The following is a 26638-nucleotide window of genomic DNA, read 5'->3' on the forward strand; positions in this document are numbered from 1 at the left end:
GATTGAGTCTTCACCCTTTTCCCTAACAGCAGTTAGAGTTTCCACTTGGAGAGGGAGAATTGATGGGGGACAAGGCAGCACCATGACCTGCTGCCTTAGCCCTGGAGGTGTTGATGCTCCTGCGGATGGAGGAACCAGCTTGCTGCAAGGGCGGGACACCTGGGGGGAGATGCTGGCGCCCTGCTGTCTCCTCCACATGCACTTCTGACTGGTCAGTTTCATGGATGGCACCTTGCTGTCTCCTCCACTGCACTTCTAACTGGTGGATTTCCTGTCAGTTTCCAAGGCCTGAGAGTTCATTGGACAGCTGGCTGTAACTGACAGGACTCACACCCTAGAAGAACAACCCCCCCTGCCACTATATAAACCCCTGAGCAGAGAGCCCAAAGACAGACCTTGAAGAGGGAACAGGAGAGCTTGTTCCCCTCCTGGGTTCTCTCTGCCAGGAGGTTTGGTTTTTGTAGTTGTAAGTTTTGTTTCTATAAATAAATCCTAACTTAGCAATGATCCTGTGGTCCATCAATTCATTCTTCCTATCCCCGAGACCAAGAACCTGAAATTCCGGTATCAATGACACTTGGCTGAATAATACACTGGAGAACAGGAATTTTTAATCTACATCCCAAGGATAGGGAAAAAATACATCTTCATTTTTTCTAAACTTTAACTGCTGTTAAACATTTATTTCAACCATGAATTGGGACAACAAAACACACTAATACTTAGCAGTTCTGTGATTTTGTCATCAATAGAAATCACAAATATTTTTATACACAATAGTTGTAATTATCTGAAAATACCATTTATGAGTATCTCTAGTTAGAAACTGTTTAACTTACTATGTCTTGATATTTTTAAGGCATTAATAAGGAAGTATTTGTGGGTATATATTTATTAAACTAGCACAGATTTGAGTTTTAGATACTTTAACCACTGTATTTCAATGTAATTGATTTCTTATGTGATACTTTGTGTTTTTTATTTTAAAATGTCCTCTGGAGTCCGTATGCTTGTCCAGACTCTCAAAAGGGTCTCGGGCCAGAGACAGGCTAGGAGTGAAAACAGAGAGAAACACTAGGAGGACTAAATTGGAGACGAGAATAGAGGGCAGGTCCAAAATAGCTATTTTAATTTGCCTGGCACATAGCGAGCACTTGAATATATGTTCATTATTATTGGTTATTATTAATAATTTTATACATACCCTTGTTTTTTTAGCTGTGTGTGGTATATGTTACTTTTTATCCACATTTTCACTCAAAAGTATATCATAAGCATCATTCCCTATCACTGCACTTTCTTTCTTTCTTTTTTATCGAGACAGAGTCCCACTCCATTGCCCAGGATGGCACAATCACAGCTCATTGCAGCCTCCAACTCTTGGACTCTTGGGCTCAAATGATCTTCTCACCTCCACCTCCCAACCACTGGGATTAGAGGCATAAGCCACTGCCCAGGCTTCATTACACATTTTTAAATATTGCTTTAATGGCCAAGGAGTAGTTATGTGTACAGATGTATTATCATTATGTATTCAATGAATTCTTAATCACCAATTACTTATATTCTAGTTTTTGTTATAGTTTTTTAAAAAAACCCACCATGAAGGCTGAATGTGGTAGTGCCTATGATCACAGCACTTTGAGAGGCATACCTAGGAGGACTGCCCTAGCCCAGGAGCTCAAAACCAGCTGGGGCAACATAGGAAGACCTTGTCTCCACAAAAATTGTAAAAATTAGGTGGGCATAGTGGTAGGCTTCTGTTGTCTCAGCAACTCAGGAGACTGAAACAGGAGGATCACTTGAGCCCCAGAGCTTGAGTTTACAGGTGAGCTATGATTGTGCCATTGCACTCCAGCCTAGACAACAGCGAGAAACCCTGTCCAAAAAAAAAAAAACCTACCATGATAAACACCAGTGTTAGGTCTTTACAACATTAATATTAAATCTTAGCACATCCATGGTTATTTCCTGAGGATAGATCCTAATGCATTTCTCAGGGTGCTAGATGCTAGATGTACAGTTCAGTCTCTCCAAGATTTCTACTTGGGCTGCCCTGTTTGGATTTAATCTTTCTTGTTTGCTCAAACATACACGAGCAACTTTCTGAGTTTGCCACCACGGATCAACCCAAGCCCCTATCATGTCCCCAAACACACACATATACCCACTTTGCTCCATCTACTCTGACTTTCTGTGTGAACAGAAAGGCAACAGGAAGGCTACATTTACATCAAGGGTCCAGAGCTAAGTTCCTACTATCCACCTGGTGGCAGTGTTTCCTAAATGTTGGCAGAATATGCAGGCGGAAATAAGCATCTTCTGTTATTTCAAGAGTACTTCCCCTGTGCCTTCAATCCAATCTTATAAACTGAAGTACAGTGTCCCACGAGGGGAAAACAGCAGTATTGTTCTGGCAAATACAGAGGTCAATATAGTTGTATGGCAAGTCTAGAAGTTTTCTTTGAGGGTTGCCACAACAAATATCTTTTTTTTTTAAGCTTATAATGTTCATTTATCCTAGTAAAAATATATTGCAGAAATTTTTAGAAGTAGAAAAATAAATCACAGCATAATCTGTTAGCATTTTGTCATATTTCTTTCTAATCCTGTGTATGTAGCTGTCGATACAAATTTTCTTTTTCATTTTCTTCTCTCTCTCTTTTTTTTTTTTTTAACACAGGGAATTGCTTTTATTTTGGTACACATCCACATTTTAGCATTTAGTGGTCCTGAACAGAAAGTAGAACCCAGCAATTTGGTCGGAAGTCAAGCCCGCCAATTACAGGGATCAGCTATGCGGGCCCAGTTCTTTCTGGATCCCTGCTGAGGATCGTGAAAAGCAGCAGCAACAAAACCAAAGTATGCACCAAATTCAAGGTTCTTTTTATTACCGTTGTCAAATTCTAAACTAAACCCTGATGGGTTGCAAGGGTGACCAAAGGAGAGCCCTGTTTATAACTTCTTCAATTTTTATAAACAAAAGCAATTACAGGAAAAGAAAACAATTCAGAGGGATCGTGTGTGCTTACAAATGTCTTCACGTGGGCTTTCTCCAAGTTTAACCACCAAGGACTCTGAGGATTACTGGTAACTGTTCTTTTCACCTTATTAAAACCTGGTAGAGCTCAAAGTTCTGGAAAGGAAGCTCCCATTCAAAGGCAATTTATCTTAAGATACTGTAAATGATACAATTTTTTTGTCCATTTGAAATATATGTATAAGCTGTGCTATAACAAATCATCCCATCAATGTAACCACTGTCAGGGCTAAAGACCCAGTGTTCATTTCCTAGGCCAGAGGAGTGAATAAATACGGTTCCAAAACTAAACGAAGGCAGTCAGAGACTCTTCCAACCTTACTTGATGGCTTCTGGCCAAAGCAAGGAAGTGTCATGCAAAGTGTCGGGTGGTGATGTGCTAAGGTGGAGTTGAGGAGGAGGGAGGGGAAAGCAGCACGCCTGGATAAAGGTGGGGAGAAGATATGACATAAACCTTGAATTTCTCACTGAAGATCAATCTCCGATGGGAGTGAAGGGGTTATAATCTATGCTTTGCCAAGGGTGAGGGTGAAGAAGAGTGGGGAGGGGGAAAAGGCTTGGAGAGGGGCATACCATTTAAGACGTAAAGAGACCAGGGGTGCAGGCAAAGCACCCCACACACCAAGTCATAGTCCCACAGGCTGTAACCTGAAACCTTCTCACCTTCTCTTACAATCCCTAAGCTGAGGGCTGTGGCAAAGAAGAAAGAAGGTAGGGGAGGAAGAAAGGAGAGAAGGCGGAGAGCCTGGGCCATGTCAGCAGAAGCAAGATGATTTGTGATGTCTTTTCACAACTGAGTTAGATGTGCCCGCCAGTGGAAGCAATTTAAATATACTTTCTTGATCCCAGAAGTACTACTATGTGGACAGTGGTTACATTGATAGGATGATTTGTTATAGGACAACTTTTTTTTTTTTATTGTTAAATCATAGCTGTGTACATTAGTGCAATCAAGGGGTACAATGTGCTGGTTGCATGTACAATCTGAAACATTCCCATCAAACTGTTCAACGCAGCCTTCATGGCATTTTCCTAGTTATTGTATGTAGACATTTGTATTCTGCCTTTAGTAAGTTTTGCCTGTATCCATTCCAAGATACCGTAGGTGTGGCCCCACCCTATAAGCACAACTTTTACATATATTTCAAATGGACAAAAAATGGGCAGCGTCTGTGGCTCAGTGAGCAGAGCGCCATATACCGAGGGTGACAGGTTCAAACCCAGCCCCAGCCAAAATGCAACAAAAAAACAGCCAGGCATTGTGGCAGGCTCCTGTAGTCCCGGCTACTCAGGAGGCTGAGGCAAGAGAATCGCCTAAGCCCAAGAGCTGGAGGTTGCTCCGAGCTGTGACACCACAGCACTCTACTGAGAGCAACAAAGTGAGACTCTGTCTCTAAAAAAAAAAAAAAAAGGACAAAAAATTTGTATTATTTACAGTAATTTAAGATAAAATTGCCTTTGAATGGGAGCTTCCTTTCCATAACTTTGAGCTCTACCAGACATATCTAGAAAATTACCATTCTGGAAACTGACGACTGCTTAAATCAAATTAAGGGGAAGGGCCTGTGGTTTGTTTGTTTTCCTTTTTGAGACAGAGTCTCACTTTATTGCCTGTGGTAGAGTGCCATGGCATCATAGCTCACAGCAACCTCAAACTCTTGGGCTCCAGCAATCCTCTTGCCTCAGCCTCCCAAGTAGCTGGAACTGCAGGCGCCCACCACAATACCTGGCTATTTTTAGAGGTGGGGTCTCACTGGTGCTCAGGCTGCTCTTGAACCTGTGAGCTCAGGCAGTCCACCCACCTCAGTATCCCAGAGTGCTGGGATTATAGGCATGAACCAGCACACCCAGCCTGGTTTTTCTTTTTGAGTAATTGCTATAACACTGTCCTTCATGTGACTGAAGGAGTTTCATATTTTCTTTAGACATCATCAGGCACCAAAGCTGTTGCAGGACAATTTTAATGCTATATAAATTCTGCTATATTGCTAGCACTAATATGGCTTCTGGGTCTACCACTCCATTAGAACTATTAACTCCATTCATACGAATTTTTGTTGCAAATCTTACAAAGGGGGCACCTCTGGGTATTTAGGTACACACTGTTTTAAGGCTGTGTACGTGGTTTCCATAAATTGTTTTGGGGGGGGCCCAATTCTCATCCATGTCTATCTCCTGTCATGTCTTCATCATCTTCTAAACCCCAGCTAACTGCACCGTCTCCTACTCTTTTCTGGCCTTCTTCAAGTTCTTCCAATTGTAAATTATGAAGGACTTTTACTCCTAAGCCTGTGTTGGCCACCGTCTTGCACTGCTGCCGCTCCAATATAACCTTTGTAAGAATTCACAAATTGTAGACCTATCTTCACTACCTTGTCTTCCTCAATGATGATACAAATGGTCAAAATAAATTTTTTTGAAATAGAAAGAGCAGCCTCAGAAACATTAAAGCGAATTCCAGGTAGTCCCCATAAAAACAAACAACATACTTTCTGAATACCAACGAAAGGCTGCAAAACTCCTTTCATTGAACTTTTGCCTGTGTAATCAGTTTAAAGATAATGTCTACTGTTACCATAGAAGATCAGATCATCATTTTGTAGTAGAGTTATATTACCACCTCAGGACTACCTTGTGTAAGCATGCTGAAGACAGGTGGGCTGCTCCTGGTTTGATATACCCTAAGGCCTCATGAATGCCCCAATTATCCTCTCAGACACATGTTCCCCTACCCTCCTCACCTCTTGAATTTTTCTTTCCTCTTTACCTTACTAACATTTCTTTCTACCAGAGAATCTAATTCCCCATGACTCCTGAGGGCAGGGACAATGTTTTATTCACCATCATGTTCTCAGCAGCAATACATAATGAGTGCTCAATAAATGTTTATGTATACAATAAGAGAAGTTTTATATCAAACATCATCCAGGTTGTGACACAGAGTGGCAAACACTGCTGGTTGCCTATGGCAGTCATTCCTCACCAAAACTGTTCCTGCCTTGGCCGTGGAGACCCCTTTAAGTTGGCTTTCATGTCCCTACCCAGGTAGATTTGGTTTGAGCACTTTCTTACTTTCTGGTGCTAAAAGATACTCCAGCCCATCTTTTACATTTCCTGCCCCAATCCTAGAATCAGCTACTTGTGCAAGGAGCCCTGACTCCTTTTATTGAAAAATGGTATTAGAAACCAAAATTTCTGCATGAGACACACTCATTGCCACTGGGGTTTCATACATGGCTCATAGACCCTAAATAATATAATTTTAAATGTCCTACTAGCCCCATTTTTAAAAAATAAAGCAAAATGGGTGAGTTAATTTTAATAGTATATTTAATTCAACCCAATATATCTAACATTATTAACGGAGGCAAAGACCTGAAATGTTTTATGAGCTATCTCTTTATTTTATTTATTTGTCTCTTTATTTATTTTTTGAGACAGAGTCTCACTCTGTTGCCCCCTGTCTAGAGTGTCACGGCATCATAGCTCACAAGAACCTCAAACTCTTGTGCTCAAGAGATCCTCTTGCCTCGGCCTCCTGAGTAGCTGAGACTACAGGCACTTGCCACAACACCTGGCTAGTTTTTCTATTTTTAGTAGAGATGGGGTCTTGCTTTTGCTCCAGCTGATCTTGAACTCCTGAACACAAGTAATCCACCTGCCTTGGTCTCCCAGAGTGCTAGAATCACAGGCATGAGCCACTGCCCCTGCCTGTCTCTTTATTTTTTTTATTTTTTATTGACAGAGTCTCACTTTGTCACCCTCGGTAGCATGCCGTGGCGTCACAGCTCACAGCAATATCTAGCTCTTGGGCTTAGGCGATTCTCTTGCCTCAGCCTCCCAAGTAGCTGGGACTACAGGTGCCCACCACAACGCCCAGCTATTTTTTGTTGCAGTTTGGCTGTGGTCGGGTTCAAACCTGCCACCCTCGGTATAAGGGGCCAGTGCCCTACTTACTGAGCCACAGATGCCGCCTTGCCTGTTTCTTTAAAACCCCTTCATCCTTTGGGGGGAACTTATATCTGCATCCCTGCCTAAGGCCAGTAATCAGAGGGGCAGGGGAGTGTTCTTTATTTTTTATACCACAGAAAATGGCTGTACAGAATTTTCTGGGCAGATCATGAAATTGTCTTCTCCCCTTCCGCAAGTGGGGCCAATCAGAACCATCAACTATAGTAAAATAGCAATAACCTGAAACTGAAAGCACAATCCTCCCTTTAGAAACTCTGTATTTCTGCTTATAGTGAGAACATTGTGACTTTCAGATGAGAGTCTGACATCCTTCTCATTTGCCAGCAAATTTATAAACATCTCTTTCCTTCTTTTCAAACCACTTGTCCTCACTCTTCATTAGGCTGCAGAGACAAGTAAGGAACTTTCAGTAACAGAATATAGTGTCCCTAGGTGGAGCAGGGGGCACCCTGTTGGAACCACATCCCCGTGACTGAGGGGAGAGACAGGAAGCAGCCCTTGTTCAAGCCATGGATAGGAGCATCATCTTTTGGGGTAAGAGAGTGAAGGATCACCCCAGTAGTTGCTGGAGCCTTGTTAGCTCCAAGTTACTCCTGTCTCTCCTCTCTTAATTAGATGTAGCTCTGACCAACTTTATCTTTGTTGAGGATAAGGAAATGAATTCGGGAATTGTTGCAAAGATTTGGCCATTTGTTTGGGTAAGTTCACCAGTGTACACACCAAGACACTTGATTTCACTCATCTGGGGAGAATTTTCAGACCTTCCTCCCAGTATATATTGAGTATTAAAATTTTAATACAATTTTTTCTTTTCTGAAAACATGTATATTTATTTTGCACCCTCTGTACTTTAATTCATCTATTGATTACTTACGATACCTAATACAGGACTGGCACAGTGGCTGGCACCTATAATCCCAGCACTTTGCGAGAATGAAGCCAATGGATTGCTTGAGCTCAGGAGTTTGAGACAAGGGTGCACAAGAGTTTGAGGTTGCTATGGGCTATAATGATGTCACAGTTCTTTACACAGGGCAACACAGTAAGGCTCTGTCTAAAAAAAATGAACAAAAAAATAACACCTAATAGAATGCCTACACATCACTTCATTCATGTGATTCAGCATAATCCTTAGCACATAGCAAATTCAGGTTTTCTTTTTTTGTTTCTTTGTTTTTGGGGGGGTTTTTTTTGCAGTTTTTGGCCCAGGGCTGGGCTTGAACCCGCCACCTCCAGCATATGGGGCCGGCGCCCTACTCCTTTGAGCCACAGGCGCCGCCCTTTTTTGTTTCTTTTTGTTTTCGTTTTTGAGACAGCATCTCACTCTGTCACCCTGGGTAGAGTGCTGTGGCATCATCATAGCTGACAGCAACACCAATTTCTTGGGCTCAGGTGATCCTCTTAACTCATCCTCCCCATTAGCTGGGACTACAGCGCCCCCCCGCCCCATGACACCTGGCTAATTCTTCTATTTTTAGTAGAGATGGGGGTCTTGCTCTTGCTCAGGCTGGTCTCAAACTCCTGAGCTCAGGCAATCCACCTGCTTCAGCCTCCTAGAGTGCTAGGATTATTGGTATGAGGTACCTCGCCCGGCCACAAAATTCAGGTTTTGCTTTTTGGAACTTAATGGATTATTTTTCCTGAATATTTTTGATCTATTCTTGGTTGAATCCATGAATCCAGACCTCATGGATATGAAGGGACAAATTATATAGGAATACATGAAAAAATGAACTATTAATCCTGTATTCTGCAATCTTGTTAAATTCCCTTAGTTCCGTTTTTTTAAAAAATAGAATCGAGGCTGGGCACAGTGGCTCATGCCTGTAATCCTAGCATTCTGGGAGATTGAGGCCAGTGGATTGCTTAAGCTCAGGAGTCCAAGACCAGCCTGAGCAAGATTGAGTGAGACCCCATCTCTACTAAAAATAGAAAAACCAGCTGGGCATTGTGGCAGGCACCTGTAGTTACAGCTATTTAGGAGGCTGAGGCAAAGAGGATTACTTGAGCCCAGGAATTTGAGGTTGCTGTGAGCTATTATGCATGGTACCCTACCTAGGAAACAAAATGAGACTCTGTCTCAAAAAAAAAAAAAAAAAATAGAATCTATTGATTTTTCTACATACACAATCATACCTAGGGTCAACTCCCATAAATTCTTGAATGGAATTGACTTTACAGCAAAAGATGGATTAATAAGAGAGAAATAAACAGATGTCTATTGACGTGTACATTTTCAAATATACATGAGCGACATCTAAGGAATGAGTACTTCCCAAAGAAATGGCTTTGAATCCCAGCTAATCTAGCACATTATTAGGGAAGTGACATGACAAAGGAAAAAGACTTTGAGTCTCTAGGGGAGGCAAGTAGTGGGAAGGCAAATAAAGGCTAGTTAGTAAAGTTTATCAACGTTGATTCCTCTGGTACCCTCTGTAGGCCCATAACTACTGAAAACAACCTTTGTTCTGGTAGTAAGTGTATGTGTGTTTGGGGAGGGGTACTATACCTTTTGTCTTTGTAAATTTGTGTCCTGATTTTAAGTAAATATAGGAGGGCAGAGAGCTTTCCTGCCTCTGCTTCTCCTTGATTGCCTTTAATGCAACAATCTCTGTGCCCAAGAGGCATATTTGGTGGTGGTAGATTCTGGTCTCCCATACATGTTACTTATGAATAGTATGATTTTACTTACTTTCCGTTTTAACTAGAACTGTTAGCCTAAATTAATTTGTATTATATTTCATGTCAAGACAGTGGATGGTTTTGGGTTGTCTGATGCAAACTCTTCGGAAAGAAATTTGGCAACATAAGCAAGAGTCATAAACGTGTTACACTCTTTTTTTTTGCAGTTTTTGGCCAGGGCTGGGTTTGAACCCACCACCTCCAGCATATGGGCCGGCACCCTACCCCTTTGAGCCACAGGCGCTGCCCCGTGTTATATTCTTTGATTCAGTAAATTCTTTTCTAGAAATCTGCCAGGGAGAACGATGTATACCTGTCAGCCCAAAAGGAAGAGTCTGAGGCACAAAACATAATTTAAAGAGTTTACTTGAGCCAAAGTGAGAATGTCAAGATTTAGGCAGTTGTCTGCGTTCTTGTTATTGGTGTGCTCCTGGCCAAAGAACGACCAGACCCACCAAAACAAGGCAAGCATCCAACAAAGTTTAGTGAGGAAGAGAGAGGTAGGCTTACAGAGCAAGAGCAAGATACAGTCACCGTAGAAAATGAATGGGCCCCTTGTCATGATAGAAAAAGGCTTTGGTTATGGTCTGGTGTCCTGTTTTATACTCTCTGGGTAGGAACCTCCTCAGGGTTCAGATGTCACACTTTTTTTTTTTGAGACAGAGTCTCACTATGTCGCCCTGGGTAGAGTGCTGTGGCGTCCCAGCTCACAGCAAACTCAAAGTCTTGGGCTCAAGCGATTCTCTTGCCTCAGCCTGAGTAGCTGGGACTATAGGCGCCTGCCACAATGCCCAGCTATTTTTTTGTTGCAATAGTTTAGCTGGCCCGGGCCAGTAGGAACCCACCAAAAATATGGAACGCTTCACAAATCTGCGTGTCATCCTTGCGCAGGGGCCATGCTAATCTCCTCTGTATCATTCCAATTTTAGTATATGTGCTGCCTACGTGGGCACCAGATGTCACACATTGATGTCACATTTTGATGGATAGTTAAGGGCATGATAATAAGACTTAGATGACTCTGATTTACTTTTCAAATTTGCTTGCGCCTGGGCTGCCTGGCTTGTGGGCTGGGGATTCCTTATATTCTTTTGCAGATTAACAGGGGTTCGTTCTTCCCCAGGTGGCTGTTACATGGGATAAGATTAAGATGAGGCAGCCCTAAGACGGGGCTACCCTTTTCCTTCTTCCCAGGTGAAGTAATTGGTGAGGCAGCACCAGGGCAGAGCACCCACGTTGCCCTTTTTCCCTAGGATAGTGGGAATCCTAACTATCTACCTAACAAGTATAGCTTCTCAGAAAACTGAAATCAGGATAATGCAACCATAGGGTGTCTCCTTGGTAGGCAAAAGAGTGGCTGGGCTAAGATTATCACCAGAGAAATAGTAACATTAGGTGAAGATAGAAGAACTTCAAGAAAGCAAGTCTATTAGCAGAGTCATGTTAGAGATGATGGGAGTTTTAGGAGGGTTTCCACCTAGTGAAAAACACAGATGGTGAGAGGATCCTATAACTACTTCATCTGTAGTTTTAAAAAGCAAGGTGGTCGCAGAGATTGCCTAGGTATGGTGGCATCTCTCTAGTGGCTGCGTGAAGTCACTGGCTGTGTATGAATGGATACCCTCTTAGACAAGGAGGGTATCCAAAAAACCTTCAAACTGAGTTGCCAGTTGTGAGAACAGAGGTGAGACACGCCCTGTTATATGCCCTCCCTTTTGAAGTTACTCTTTGTAACAGTAAAATTAATAGGACCTAAGCCTTGGGAGACAAAGCTGAAACCACACCTATAGGCCATCAATTTACTTAACAGAGCTTAACTTGAGTTTTGGTAAATGTCTGGAGGCTTGTCTCTGTACAGTGTTGTAGTGTCACAGCTCACAGCAACCTCCAACTCCTGGGCTTAGGTGATTCTCTTCCCTCAGCCTCCTGAGTAGCTGGGACTACAGGCCACAACGCCTGGCTATTTTTTTTGTTGCAGTTTGGCCGGGGCTGGGTTTGAACCCACCATCCTCGGTATATGGGGCCGGTGCCCTACTCACTGAGCCACAGGCACCACCCTGTATTTATTTTTTTGAGACGGGAACTCACTCTATTGCCCAGGGTAAAGTGCAGAGGCATTATCATGCCTCACTGTAACCGCAAACATCTGGGTTTACGCAATCCTCCTTCATCAGCCTCCCAAGTAGCTGGGACTGCGAAGCACACACCACAATGCCTGGTGTATTTTTCCTATTATTTGTTTACCCTATTATTTGAGGGATAGGGTCTCCCTGTCCCTCAAGCTGTTCCTGGACAAAGAGGGTCTGCCCCCCGCCCCCTCCCCCCATTGTCAGCCAATATGCGGAGACTGGGATAGGTCCACCAAACTTTATTTGTCAGAAGGCCAGGATTCCGGAGAACAGTGAGATAGCCTCTTCAAGTCTGTTCTGTTTTTTCATTCCAACATTATAGTTTTATACATTTACGTTCAAAGTGAAGACCCTGTTAACCCTTAAACAATAATCTGCAGAACCCATGACTCATAAACAATAAACAACATTATAAGTTAATCTTCTAAAGCAATCCGCTGAAATTACTCAACATAGGCATCTTCAGGATGGGAGCAAAATTTACAAAACAGTAAGAATGGGAGTCAGAGGATAAAGGTCAGGCAGGACCTAGACTGACCAGACCAGCTGCATCATGTCTGCCCTAGCCTGACAGACTCTGTCTTATTCTTGATATGTGTTTTCGAAGCTAGTCTGGAACTCCTGGCCTCAAGAGATCACCATCCCAACCCCCTGCAGTCCCTGCCTCCCAGAGTGCTAGGATTACAGGTGTGAGTCACCTTGCCTTTTTTATTATTGTTAGTCTGTAGATATAAAATTATCCTGTGAAGACTGGGCGCCCATAGCTCAACGGTTAGGGTGCCAGCCACAAATACCAGAGCTAGCGGGTTCAAACACAGCCTGGGCCTGCCAAACAACACAACTACAAACAAAAAATAGCCAGGTGTTGTGGCGGATGCCTGTAGTCCCAGCTACTTGGGAGGCTGAGGCAAGAGGATTGCTTGAGCCCAAGAGTTTGAGGTTGCTGCGAGCTGTGACACCACGACACTCTACCGAGAGCAACAGAGTGAGACTCGGTCTCAAAAAAAGAAGAAAAAAAAATTATCCTGCGAAATTGTTACATTTACTTATAAAAGCTAATCTTCCATTTCTTTACGCATTTCTTTGCAGACAGGGACTGGTTTATGGACCAGAACCACTTCCTGTCTCACATTGAATGTAGCAGTGCAGTAGATGCTATTGAGGGATTCTTGTTCATTAATGGCAGAGAACAGAAAGAGTTCCCACACTCCAAGGAAAAGATGTGTGGTACTAAAGCTATAGTAACAATTAGCCACCCTTACTTTTTTTTTAACCTGCCTGGGCGGTGCTTGTGGCTCAGTGAGTAGGGCCCTGGCCCCATATACGGAGGGTGGCGGTTTCTAACCCAGCCCCGGCCAAATTGCAACCAAAAAATAGCTGGGCGTTGTGGCGGGCGCCTGTAGTCCCACCTACCTGGGAGGCTGAGGCAAGAGAATCGCCTAAGCCCAGGAGTTGGAGGTTGCTGTGAGCTGTGTGACACCATGGCACTCTACCGAGGGTAATAAAGTGAGACTCTGTCTCTACAAAATAAACAAAAAAACAAACAAAAAAACCTGCCTAATCAATGAACGACAGTTCTTTAACGTGGTAATGAGAAAGAAAAAGCCCTTTTTATCTGAAAAATGGGAGCCCCTTTAAATTGTCAGGCCTGGAGAGCCATTTAAAATGTAATAGCAGTCACTTCTCACGCCCCCTTGAACTAATTACTTCCTAAAGCTACTTGCTGTAGGACTCTAGACTAACTTACTCCAAGTTACCATAAAGCACTACATTCTCCATAGTTCAACAATGTATAGCCAATCACCAGCCAATGTTATAAATAGATCACCTCCTCTCCTGATTTGACCTTTTTTCTTTAAAAACTTAAGGCTCTCCTTTGTTCTCCAGAGCACTCTCCAAGGCAACCTGGAAGCGTGTCCTGTCCTGCGGTTCTCAAACTTGGCCCAAATAAGCTTCATATTAATTTTGCCTCAGCTTCTTCCTTTTAGGTCAGCAGTAACAAATAACCACCACAACTGGTTTTAAATCCACTTAATCAATCAATGACAATTTGCCTCAATCCAATTTGCAATCCAATCCATTTGTGACATCTTTTGCTTCTGAAAGTCAGTCCCAGTTATTCCAGTGAATATGCTTCTGAATGCCAAGCCATCAGAATCATCAGGCTCACCTGAGTAACCTTGTTTTTACAGCTGATAAAAACCCAATCCAGGGTGGCACCTGTGGCTCAGTGGGTAGGGTGCCAGCCCCATATACCGTGGGTGGTGGATTCAAGCCTGGCCCTGGCCAAATTGCAACAACAAAAAAAAATAGCTGGGCATTGTGGCAGGCTCCTGTAGTCCCAGCTACTCCGGAGGCTGAGGCAAGAGAATCGCCTAAGCCCAGGAGTTGGAGGTTGCTGTGAGCTGTGTGACACCACGACACCCCACGGAGGGGAATAAAGTGAGACTCTGTCTCTACAAAAAAAAAAAAGCCAATCCAACCTCTGAAAATCCATGAATCTCTGAATCATACTCTTCTTAAAAACCTTATATGAGCTCATACATCTGTTCTTCCCTGATAGATTGTCCCTGCCCAGCGTACCACCTATTTACTTAAATAAGGTAACAATACAGCTTTGTGCTTCTGGTATTGAGGGTGGTCTTGTCCTTTGATATACATAAGAAAATTTCTTTATATTTTAGAGATGCTTACTGAAATATTTAGATATAAATACAGGGTGAAGGTGGCCATAAGTTCCAGTCTGCAACTTAAAATTGCACAGGCACTTTATGGCCACCCTATATAAGATAACTATAGATTGTGAAAAGTGAAGGAAAAGGATGATATGATTAAGACTAGGGGAAAATAACCTTCACTAGAGTGGGATAAGGGAAGACCTCTGTTAGAGGTAGCATTTCAGCTGAGATCTGCAGGTGGACAACCCAGTCAGGCAAAGAGCCTGTAACAGAGATTGCTAATCAGAGAGAACAGGTGCAAAGGATACAGAGGTAAGAAACACAATGTCCACTTGGTTTCATCCTTGTTATCACAAATTACAAGATTTCCTTCTTTTTTAAGGCTGAATAGAATTCCATTGTGTATATATGACACATTTTCTTTCTTTTCTTTGAGACAGAGTCTCACTTTGTCACCCTCAGTAGAGTGCTATGGCATCACAGCTCACAGCAATCTCTAGCTCTTGGGCTTAGGCGATTCTCTTGCCTCAGCCTCCCAAGTAGCTGGGACTACAGGCGCCCGCTACAACGTCTGGCTATTCTTTGTTACAGTTGTCATTGTTGTTTAGCAGGCCTGGGCCAGGTTCGAACCTGCCAGGCTTGGTGTATGTGGCTGGCACCGTAACCACTGTGCTACGGGCACCAAGCCTATATGCCACATTTTCTTTCCTCATTCTTCCACTGATGGACATTTAGGTTGCTCCCATATCTGGGCTGTTGTGAATAATGCTGCAATTAATGTGGGAGTGCAGTAACCTCTTTGTGATGGTGATTTTTATTTCCTTTGGATATATACCCAGAAGTAAGATTGCTGGATTGTATGGTAGTTTTATTTTTTATTTTTTGAGAAACATCTATACTGTTTTCTATAATGGTTGAACCAATTTACATTCCCACCAACAGTGTATTAGGATCCCTTTTTCTCCATATCTAAACCAACCCTTGTTATCTTTTGACTCTTTAAAATAATAGCCATCCTAACAGATGTGAGCTAATCCTTTCCTTGTGGTTTTGATTTGCACTTCCCTGATGATTAGGTATGTGGGGCACTTTTTCATATACTTGTTGGCCTCAACCTTCCTAATGCCGCAACCCTTTAAAACAGTTCCTCATGGTGTGGTAACCCCCAACCATAAAATTATTTTCGTTGCTACTTCATAACTGTAATTTTGCTACTGTTATGAATCATAATGTAAATATCTGATATGCAGGATGGTTTTAGGCGACCACTTTCAAAGGATCATTCTACCCTAAAAAGGGTCGCAACCCCAGGGCGGTGCCTGTGGCTCGGTTGGTGGGGCACGGGCCCCATATGCCGAGGGTGGTGGGTTCAAGCCCGGCCCCGGCTGAACTGCAACCAAAAAAAAAAAAAATAGCCGGGCGTTGTGGCGGGCGCCTGTAGTCCCAGCTGCTTGGGAGGCTGAGGCAGGAGAATCGCTTAGGCCCAGGAGTTGGAGGTTGCTGTGAGCTGTGTGAGGCCACGGCACTCTACCGAGGGCCATAAAGTGAAACTCTGTCTCTACAAAAAAAAAAAAAAAAAAGGGTCGCAACCCACAGGTTAAGGACCGCTGCTGTTAGCCATTTATATATTCTTTGGGAAGGGTCTATATTTATTTGGATGAGAAATAAAATTACAACAAAATACAGATGTTGAAAATATGGCAAATATTAAAATATCACAAATATAAAAAGCAGTATAACATTTTCAATAACTGCCTAACATATCTTTATAGTACCTTTCTTCCCCATAATTTTTGGCTGCAAACTTTCCCACAGGACATTCACTTTATGTCACTTTCTATACAGAAAATAAAAAGAAGATTCGATCTTGACAGAATTTGTTTTTTTTATTATTGATTGTTGAGATGCTTAAGACATACAATTTTATGCGCAGGCGTACTCCCTGTTTGTAGTCCTGTTACAGATTTATGATACACAAAAATAGGAATTCTGATAAAATTTAGTATGTGAGATACCTGTTAAAAAAGAGAAAAGTCTCGTATTTAAGACGGTTTTCATAACATTATCAAATATATATTTGTTTTTGAGACAGATTCTCACTCTGTTCCTAGGCTAGAATGCCATGGCGTTAGCCTAACTTACAGCAACCTCAAATTCCTCGGTTCAAGAAATCCTCCTGCCTCAGCCACCCACGTAGCTCAGACTACAGGCACTTGCCACAATGTCTGGCTAATTTTTCTATTTTTTTAAGTAGAGACCAGGTCTCACTCTTGCTCAGGCTGGTCTCGAACTCCTGAGCTCAAGCAATCTTCCTGCCTTGGCCTTCCAGAGTGCCAAGGTTATAGATGGGAGCCACCATGCCTGGCCTCAAATATATTCTTGAAAAGGAAAAACTGACTTTGATAGAAACTAAACCTTCCATTTACAATTTTATACTTCCGATCATTAGAAGAGTTTTCCATATACCAGCGTGGTCTCAGTATGGTTCTATCTTTTTACTTTCAACCTTTCTATGTCCTTATAGTTAAAGTATGTACCTTGTGAGCAGCATATGGTTGGGCGGGTCTTTTACCCAATCTGACTCTGTCTTCAGACTGGAGTATTTAGTTCATTTGCGTCTGCTTTGGTTTGTTCTCTGCAGCAGCATTGATCAGCCCCACGTTACTTCATCACAACTTTGGCTATGGACATGCTACTTTAGTGACAGAAGCTTTAGGACACATTCATATTGTGATAGGACCTCTAGCCCTGTATCTTCATGCCGGGACATAGTTGGCAGTAGGCGTGTTCCAAGAATTCATTTCTTTATTGGCTAAACTAGCAATAACTTAACTTTACAAGGAAGTGACTATGAGCCGCTTAAACTCACCCAACACCGCAAATAAGGAGAAATTTGGTGGGAAATTAGAGTCCAAGGACAGAGGTCTTAACCAACCCGAGTTTGAAAGATTTACTTATTTAAATTTTACAAAAGTATATGGCTATGTGAACAATAGTGAGGGCTTGTCCCTGCACAAAGTTAAGTAAGCTTCATTAGTTTCATAGTAAATCTGTCTTTGAATGTAGCTTGACCAGAAATAGGGTAAAATAGCCATTCAGTTATCATTTGCTGCTGATCCTATTGAGAGAATCTGACTATGTACCTCAGCTGCCCCAGATCATTTGAATGATAAGAAATACTATAAATGAGATAGAGATCTTTGAGTGGACAGAACAAGAGAGGCAAGTGGACTTTTAAATACTGGACTACTGCATCAGATAATTCAGAGCAAGTTTTTCTTTTTTCTTACTGTTGTCTGTTGACCTCTGCTGGGATTTCATGAATATGATGCTTCTGCCTTGTATATATGGCTAACATTGCCATATATAAATTGCTATATTTTGTGATCCCAATGCAAGAATCGTAATACAATATAGATTTTCTTTCCTGAGCTATGAGTTTATGTGCATAAAAAGTCTTGCATAGGTATAAAAATAAAATATTTAATAATATATTTTTAATTCCCTTCATTTTAGAAAGAACGGTGTTCCATGAAATACAATAAATTTCTATGAAATACAATATTTATTGTATTTGTATTTCTATGAAATAAATAATTTATTTGTATTTTATTTTATTATTTATTTATTTCTATAAATAAATAATTTTTATTTATTTAAATAAATTAAATAATATTTGGGTTGTCATGGTATCATACACACATCTACTGCAAAAGTGGATAAGCACCTATTATACAGATCTCAGATTTGCTAAAAATTATCTATACTACTTTAATTATTCAAACATCTCTTGGAAAAAGTTTGGATAATTATTTTGGATTATTCTCATGGATTTGACAATTTCCCGGTTCTTTAATTTTTTTTAATGAAATTTAATTTTCACAAGGAAAGGAGAGGAAACAGGAAAATGAACCCCCATCTATTATTTAGATTTAACAATGATTAACATTTTGCCATAATTGCTTCATCTGTATTTTTTCTGATGTTTTTCAAAGTAAATTATAAGGGCGGCGCCTATGGCTCAGTGAGGAGGGCGCCGGCCCCATATACCGAGGGTGACAGGTTCAAACCCGGCCCCGGCCAAACTGCAACAAAAAAATAGCCGGGCGTTGTGGCGGGCGCCTGTAGTCCCCATCTACTCGGGAGGCTGAGGCAGGAGAATCGCTTAAGCTCAGGAGTTGGAGGTTACTGTGAGCTGTGTGACGCCACGGCACTCTACCAAGGGCGATAAAGTGAAACTCTGTCTCTACAAAAAAAAAAAAAAAAAAACAAAGTAAATTATAAGCCGGCATGGTGGCTCACACCCATAATCCTAGCACTTTGGAAGGCCAAGGCAGGTGGATTGCTTGAGCTCAGGAGTTTGAGACCAGCCTGAGCAAGAGAGAGACCCTGTGTCTACTTAAAATAGGAAAAAAAAAAAAAAAAAAAAAAAAAACCTAGCTGGGAGTTGTGGCAGGCACCTGTGGTTCCAGCTACTAAGGAGGCTAAGACAAGAGGATCACTTGAGTTCAAGAGTTTGAGGTTGCTGTGAGCTATGATACCACAGCACTCTATTCAGGGTGACACAGGATGGCTTTATCTCAAAAAAGGAAAAAAAGAAGTAAATTACAGACATCATGATATTTCACCTCCTAAAGACTTTGGTTGGCATCTTAAAAATTAAGCACATATAACTAAGTCCCTAATAAAATTAACAATGATTTTTATATCATAAAATGTCTGCTCCAAATCTGAATTTTCCAATTGTACAATAATATTTTTTCTAACAGTTTGTTCAAAATAGCACCCAATCAAGTCCCAAACCTTGCATTTGTTACATCTCTTAAGTTTTATGAAATCTGGAACCATTTCAGTCCAAACTTATCTTCCTATGAAAGTGACTTGCTGAGAAGGCTAGAAGAGGAGTCTCTTCTACTAGTAGTCTGGTATAGTTTTTCACCTCCTGGATTTGTCTCATAGCTTACTCAAGAGACATACAATTGACTCCTCCAGGCTTTGAAATTTAGGTCTAAAGCCTTCACTAGAGTCAAATAAATATTTCAGAGGTACTTCAAATTGCATCACAGCAGGATGGCCATGTAACTGGTTGTTCCGCTATTTGTGATGTTAAGATTAACTCCTAGCTTCAGGTGCGGCAGCCTGATTCTTTTTATAACAACCTTATTAAAATATAATTAATATTTCCTACAATTCTGTAATGCAGTGGTTGTTTGTATATTCACAGAGGTGTGTAACTATCACTATAATCATTTTCTTTTCTTTCTTTCTTTTTTTTGAGACAGAGTCTCACTACATCACCATAGGTAGAGCACCGTTGCATCACAGCTCACAGCAACCTCAAACTCTTGGGCACAAGTGATCCTTCTGAGTAGCTGAGACTACAGGCATTCACCACAATGCCTAGCTAGTTTTACTATTTTTAGTAAAGACAGGGTCTCACCCTTGCTCAGGCTGGTCTGGAACTCCTGAGCTCAAGCAATCCACCAACCTTAGTCTGTCAGAGTGCTAGGATTACAGGCATGAGCCACCGCACCCAGACACCATAATAATTTTCAGAACATCTTTGTCAGTCTAAAGAGAAATCTCATATCCTAGCAGGCATCCTCCTATTTCCTAACCACTTCCTCCCAGCCCTGGGCAACCACTAATCTACTTTCTGCCTCTGTGAGATCTGTCTATTCTGGACATTTGTATAAATAAAATCATAAAATATGTGGTGACAACCTGACTCTTGCATTATAAAACTGCATCCTACTGTTTATTTCCTCATGAATAGCCACTAATCTGTCAGGTTGAAAGTTAAATATTGAAAATCTTCTTTTATGCTAATGTTCATATTGAGAGGACAAATACATACATTTTCTCAATTTTTTATTGTGGTAAAATACACATAATGTATAATTTACCATCTTTAGTATTTTTAAGTTTATGATTCAGTGGTTTTAGATACAGTTATAATGTTGTATCTATATGTATTATCTATGTAATAACTATAACCACCAACCATTTCCATAACTCTTTTCATCTTGTAAAACTGAAATGCTATACTCATTAAAACAATAATTCCCCAGCGGCGCTTGTGGCTCAAAAGAGTAGGGCGCCGGCCCCATGTGCCAGAGGTGGCGGGTTCAAACCCAGCCCCGGCCAGAAACTGAAAAAAAAAAAAGACACACACACACAATAATTCCCCTATTCTCCTCTCTTGTCATCTTCTGGCAACCACTATTCTACTTTCAAAATACAGTTTTAAAATTAAAATACTATGTCAAAAATCTTTAAGTACTATTTAGCTATCTTTGATCTATAGAAACTTTTTGTATGATTAACCTGCAGTTTCTTTCTGTGGCATGATTTAAAGATACATATTCATTTAAAGCTTTATGATGAGGTGGCACCTGTGGCTCAGCGGGTAGGGCACTGGTCCCATATGCTGGAGGTGGTGGGTTCAAGCCCAGCCCCGGCCAAAAAAAAAACAAAAAAAAACTCATGATCTTTGGGCAGCACCTGTGGCTCAGTGAGTAGGGCGCCGGCCCCATATGCCGAGGGTGGCGGGTTCAAACCCAGCCCCGGCCAAACTGCAACAAAAAAAAATAGCCGGGCGTTGTGGCGGGCGCCTGTAGTCCCAGCTGCTCGGGAGGCTGAGGCAAGAGAATCGCGTAAGCCCAAGAGTTAGAGGTTGCTGTGAGCCGTGTGACTCCACGGCACTCTACCCGAGGGCGGTACAGTGAGACTCTGTCTCTACAAAAAAAAAAAAAAAAGCTTTATGATGGTGCGAAGACAAGGGAAAAGAGTTTTCACAGGATTACTTGGCTGAGAGACTACCAGAATCAGGAAGGTCATTTTCCATTGCATTGTATTTTCTCTTCAGCTCATTTCGTTCAGATCTAATATCCAATTCCGAAATAATTCATAGAGGCACTCAATTTTGACCTCCCAAATATTTAAATTGGTGTAACTGCCCACTAGAATCACTGGAGATCTTTTTTTTTTTTTTTTTAACTATATATATATATATATTTTTTTTTATTGTTGGGGATTCATTGAGGGTACAAGAAACCAGGTTATACTGATTGCATTTGTTAGGTAAAGTCCCTTTTACAATCAAGTCTTGCCCCCAAAAGGTGTGGCACACACCAAGACCCCCCTCTCCCCACTCCTTCCCTCTCTCTGCTCTTCCTTTCCCCCACCCCTCCATCCTTCTTTCTCTCTCTGTTCTCCTGGGGATCTTTTAAATACTTCCAATGTCATTGTGCACATCCTACTTCAGACCAAAGAAATCAGCAGCTTTGGCAGAAATATGAATACTTGAGAGTGATGCTTATGTGCTTAATTTTACATCTCATCAAGAGGCACAGGATGTTGCATTGTCTCATATGACAGATGCTGAATTTGGTCACCAAACTGAACTGGTGACTACCAAGTCATTCTGTTGTAAAGGTGTACTTCCTCTTTGTAATTAGCAAGTAATCTGGGGGGTGATATTTTGGAACCTTATGAATATTCTGTTCCCAGTAATTTTTCACCTAATGGTTTAAGCACTCATTGATAATTCTTGCAATATGCGGTTGCAGAGTGGTGAGTTTCTAATTCTAGCATTCTTTTCTTATTTGTCGGTTTGCATCCTTCTATAAAAAAAGCAGAATTTTACCTCTCCTCATCCACCTCCTTTTTTGAGTATCCACCGTAGATTCATGGATTTTATCTGTCCCCTCCATTTCTCTCTGTCACTACAGTCACTATTTATTTTGATACTAAAATTGTCCTGAGTTTGGTAATTAGGGATCACGTCAAGTAGAGTCCTGTGTCTTTTTTATTATTTATTATTTATTTATTTTTTTGGATAGAGTCTCACTTTCTTGCCCTTGATAGACTGCTATGACATCACAGCTCACAGCAACCTCAAACTTTTGGGTGCAAGTGATTCTCTTGCCTCAGCCTCCCCAGTAACTGGGACTATCAGCACCTGCCACAACACCTAGCTATTTTTAGAGACGAGGTCTCACTCTGGCTCAGGCTGGTCTCAAACCTATGAGCTCAGGCAATCCATCTGCCTCAGCCTCTCAGAGTCTTTTTTTTTTTTTTTTTTTTGGTTTTTGGCGGGGAGTAGGTTTGAACCTGCCACCTCCTGCATATGGGACCGGCGCCCTACTCCTTGAGCCACAGGCACCGCCCCAGAGTCTTTTTTAAATAGATACTAGTTGTGTGTTGTTGTTTTTTACAAATTCAAGTATAATCTACAATAAAGGACATACATCTTAATTACAGCTTGATAAATGTTTAAATGTATATATCCCTGCAGCCCACCCATATCAAGGTAGGTACTATTTCCAGTACTCTAGAAGGCTCATTCATGTCCCTTCCCTATCAATACTTACCCCTAGACCCAGAGTAATCACCATTCTCACTTCTACCACCATAGATAAGTTTTGCCCAATCTTGAACTTCATATAAATAAAAACATAAACTATGCCTTCTTTTGGGTCTAGCTTCTTTCACTCTTTCTCTCACTTCTATCAATGAGATGTATTCCTGTTGTTGAATGTGGCACCACTCATCTTTGCTACCACTAAATAGTAATCTCTGATTACTTTAGAAGGGTAATCACTGAACTGATTTCATCTCAGGCACCTGGCATATATATTTTTCAGGCTTTTGATTTGTAACCCATCTGCTTTCCAAAAAGCTTATGCCAATTTATCTCTCACCATGGAAGGGTATTCTGAAGTATATGTTTTCCCATATCCTTGCCAACCCTAGCATTTATCTTTTAGAAAACTTACCTTTCTGAAATTTGAAAGAAAACTAATGGTGTCTTCTTTTGAAATGTTGTACTTCTCTTATTACACATTAGGTAGTTAATTTTTTCATATATTTTTGTCCACTTGTATTTATTATTCTCCAATTTTTCTTTTTGAGTGTTCTTTTGGAAACCCAAGCCAGTTGAGCAGGTAAAATATAACCCTTTATTATCTATCTATTATCTATCTATCTATCTATCTATCTATCTATCTATCTATCTATCTACTAATTCTTATTATACTCATATATATGAATATAAAGTTTCAATTGCGTTTTGACTTTTAATAGTTTGTTTGTTACTTTTAGTAATTGAGCATTACTAACATTTCAGTATTATGCAAGAAAATAAATTTCATAGCTTAAAAAGTTTGGGAAAAATGTTAAAATTTTTTTTAAAATTATGATGCAACAAGAAGGCTCTCACCAGATGTAGCCCCTCCACCTTTGACTTCTTAGCCTCCAGAATTGTGAGCCAAATAAACTTCTATTCTTTATAAATTACCCATTCTCAGGTATTCTGTCTTAGCAGCACAAAACAGACTAAGGCAGTCATCTTTCTCCACTGATTTTAAGTGCCACTTATATCACAGACTAAATAACACAGAACCAGGCAGGGTTCTGCTTCTAGACAGAGTTTTCTATTCCTATGCCAGAGTCAAAGTGATTGAGTTACTGTCGTGTTGTAATTTAATATCTGGTAGGGCAGTTCACCTCCATTTCCTTTTAAAACTTCCTTGGTTATTCATTTATTTGCTCCTTCACTCAAATATTTATTGAGTGCCTACTATGTCCCAGGCTTTGTTTCAAGAGTTGGAATTCAAGATAGGCCAGGGTCTTGCCCTGGGAGAGCTTGCCTAGTCTAGTGCAGTGGTTCTCAACCTGTGGATTGTGACCCATAGGAACTGTATTAAAGGGTCGCGGCATTAGGAAAGTTGAGAACCACTGGTCTACAGGAAGAAAGGGATCATGAAACAAATTTATTAAAGGGTACAAAAATTCCAAGAAAGAAAGACATAGGAAAATGCAATCAAACATAATTGAATGAGGACACCAGTCCGGGAAGGCTTTTCTAAGGAGGAAACATTTCCCAGGATGAGAAGCAGCTAGCTGGGTAAAGGAGCTCTCCAGTCAGGAGGAGCAAGTGCAAAAGTCCAGAGTCTTATTCTTGAAATGACATGGAAGGTCATGGGGCCGGAGCAGCAGGAGAGCATCCACTGTATACCTTGCCCCATGCCCTAGCAGGCTGACTTCTAAGACTGCATTAATGTCACCTTGCTCTCTGGTTTCTGGCTGAGTCCAGGCACTGGGGACCACTGGCAGGAGATGAGAAGAAGGGAGGAGAGAGGAATCAGGAGATTTATTTCCTCAGCTCCCTCCCTGTGGGGTTGTCTCCTGTGGGCTGCACGCTGTACTGAAGGCTCCCCGTCCTGTCAGCCCTTCAGGTCTCACACCAGGCTCAGGCCTTGGGTGGGGAAGTCTCCCACGTGTGACCACACACATGTGGTTCATCTTCCCATGTTACTTTGCCTAACTCCTAACTCACCTGTTTAAAAGATGACTCTGGTTAAAGTATGAATTGGAGGGACGGAGGTGCAGGACAAGAGGAAGGGAAGCAGAGAGAGTTCGGCAGTGGCACAGTTAAAACCAGGACTGATTTGAAAAAAATGTTGAATGTATGGACACCCAGAAACACAGGACCCTGAATTCCATTTATTCATTCCATTTTTTTTTTACATGCCAGGGACCATTACAGGCACTCAGAATAGGTGAATAAATAAATTGCATAGTATATTTGAAAGAGATAAGTGGCAAGGAATAATGAAAATGAGCAAGTAATGGGGTTGGGAGTACAGGGGTGGAAGAGGAGGGTGAAATTGTAAATAATCCATCACTGAGAGCTAAGACATTTGAGCTGACTTTGAGGAGATGCGGAAATGAGCCATGTGGAGGCTCTTCCAGGCAGAGAAGGTCACTGTGAAGGCTCCAAGGTGACCTGTGTCTGGACATGTCAGGAGCAGCAGCTAGTGCAGCTGGGCCTTAAGAGCAGGGGAAGAATGGAAACGATTGAGGTCCCACATGCCACAGAGCAACAGAGAAGAGGGAACGGCTGACTCCTCTTCCCCACCTCCCACTGTATGCCCCAGGGGCCAACTTATCCCCCCCCCCCCCCGTGAGGGGAGGCGAGCGGTCTCATCCTCTTTTCCTGCCCACTGTTCTACGTCTAGGGCTGGGAAGAGCCGGAAATCACCCTTAGTTTCTCAGATGGCATTAGTTCTGCCTAATTATACCTATGCAGTATCTGGCAAGAGATACTGGCTTAATTCCCCAATATTTGTAAATTGCACCACCAATCTTGTAGGGGAGTTGGCGACTAAGTCACTTTGGGTCACTGTGGCAGCATCAGGCTCACGGGGATGGCTGCTGATGGGCTTTGGAGCACCAGAGCAACAATATTGATTTTCTGTTCCACTAAGGAAGGTATTTAACTGCATTTTCAAATACCTTTGGGGGAAAGAAGAGAAAAGAAAAAATAGTCTCTCTTGCTACTCTCTCCACTGGTAAGTAGTAAATAAAATAAAAAGTAAAATATAAACCTTCTTAAAATAGGCTTTTTAATGAAAATCTTCAAACACACTATGTATAAAATGAGAAAGGATAGTATATTGGACTCCCGTGTACTCATAACCCAGATACTATAATTATTAACTAATGGCAAATATTATTTTTTCTCTGTATCTATCTATCTAGCTGTATTTTTATTCAGGGGTATTTTAAAGCCAATCCCAGACATCCTGGACCCCTTGTCTTAGTGTCCCAGTTTATGCAAATTATCACGACTCCTGTCATTTCTCCCTTTACGATGTGATTCTTGGTACTTGTCCATCATCTTCATTCACTGTACCTATGGGGTAGAAAATCTCATGCTCCAAGCCTGTCAGCTTAATGAGAGAGGGATGCAATTCCTGTCACACTGGAAGGGTTACAAGAGGCCCAGATAGTGATGTCTTCATAGAGCCCCTACCTTGGGCAGAGTCAACTTTAGCCCTGCTACACGCCAGTGTACTGATCAGCAGTTGCATGACCTCTTGGACGCGGGTGAGTGGGTGTGGTGCTTCTCTCATCCTCTACCTGACCTCAGATACCCAGGAAGGATGACTCTGGTATACCTGTTGCTTCGCCATCTCTGCACAAACCAGAGGAGGGTGCCTTCTAGCAGCTAGAGGTCAAGCTTCTAATATATATATTCCCTCCTTTTCAGAAATCCAGATGATCCTGACCAATAATTCTAAGACTTTGGAACTGCTCACTCAGGGCCAGTCTGACTACCACACTCCCTA

General features: G+C 41.6%; 1 non-coding gene and 1 pseudogene across 1 annotated transcript; both read right to left on the bottom strand.

The window, feature by feature from the left end:
- Positions 1 to 533: 533 nt before the first annotated feature.
- On the bottom strand, positions 534 to 26482 carry LOC128588686 (ubiquitin-conjugating enzyme E2 variant 1-like; annotated as a pseudogene).
- Positions 10541 to 10647, bottom strand: LOC128589349 (U6 spliceosomal RNA). Its single transcript, XR_008380942.1, has one exon. It is a non-coding gene; the product is annotated as a U6 spliceosomal RNA (small nuclear RNA).
- Positions 26483 to 26638: the final 156 nt, after the last annotated feature.

This window comes from Nycticebus coucang, chromosome 6 (genome assembly GCF_027406575.1).
Source record: "Nycticebus coucang isolate mNycCou1 chromosome 6, mNycCou1.pri, whole genome shotgun sequence".
Classification (NCBI taxonomy): domain Eukaryota; kingdom Metazoa; phylum Chordata; class Mammalia; order Primates; family Lorisidae; genus Nycticebus; species Nycticebus coucang.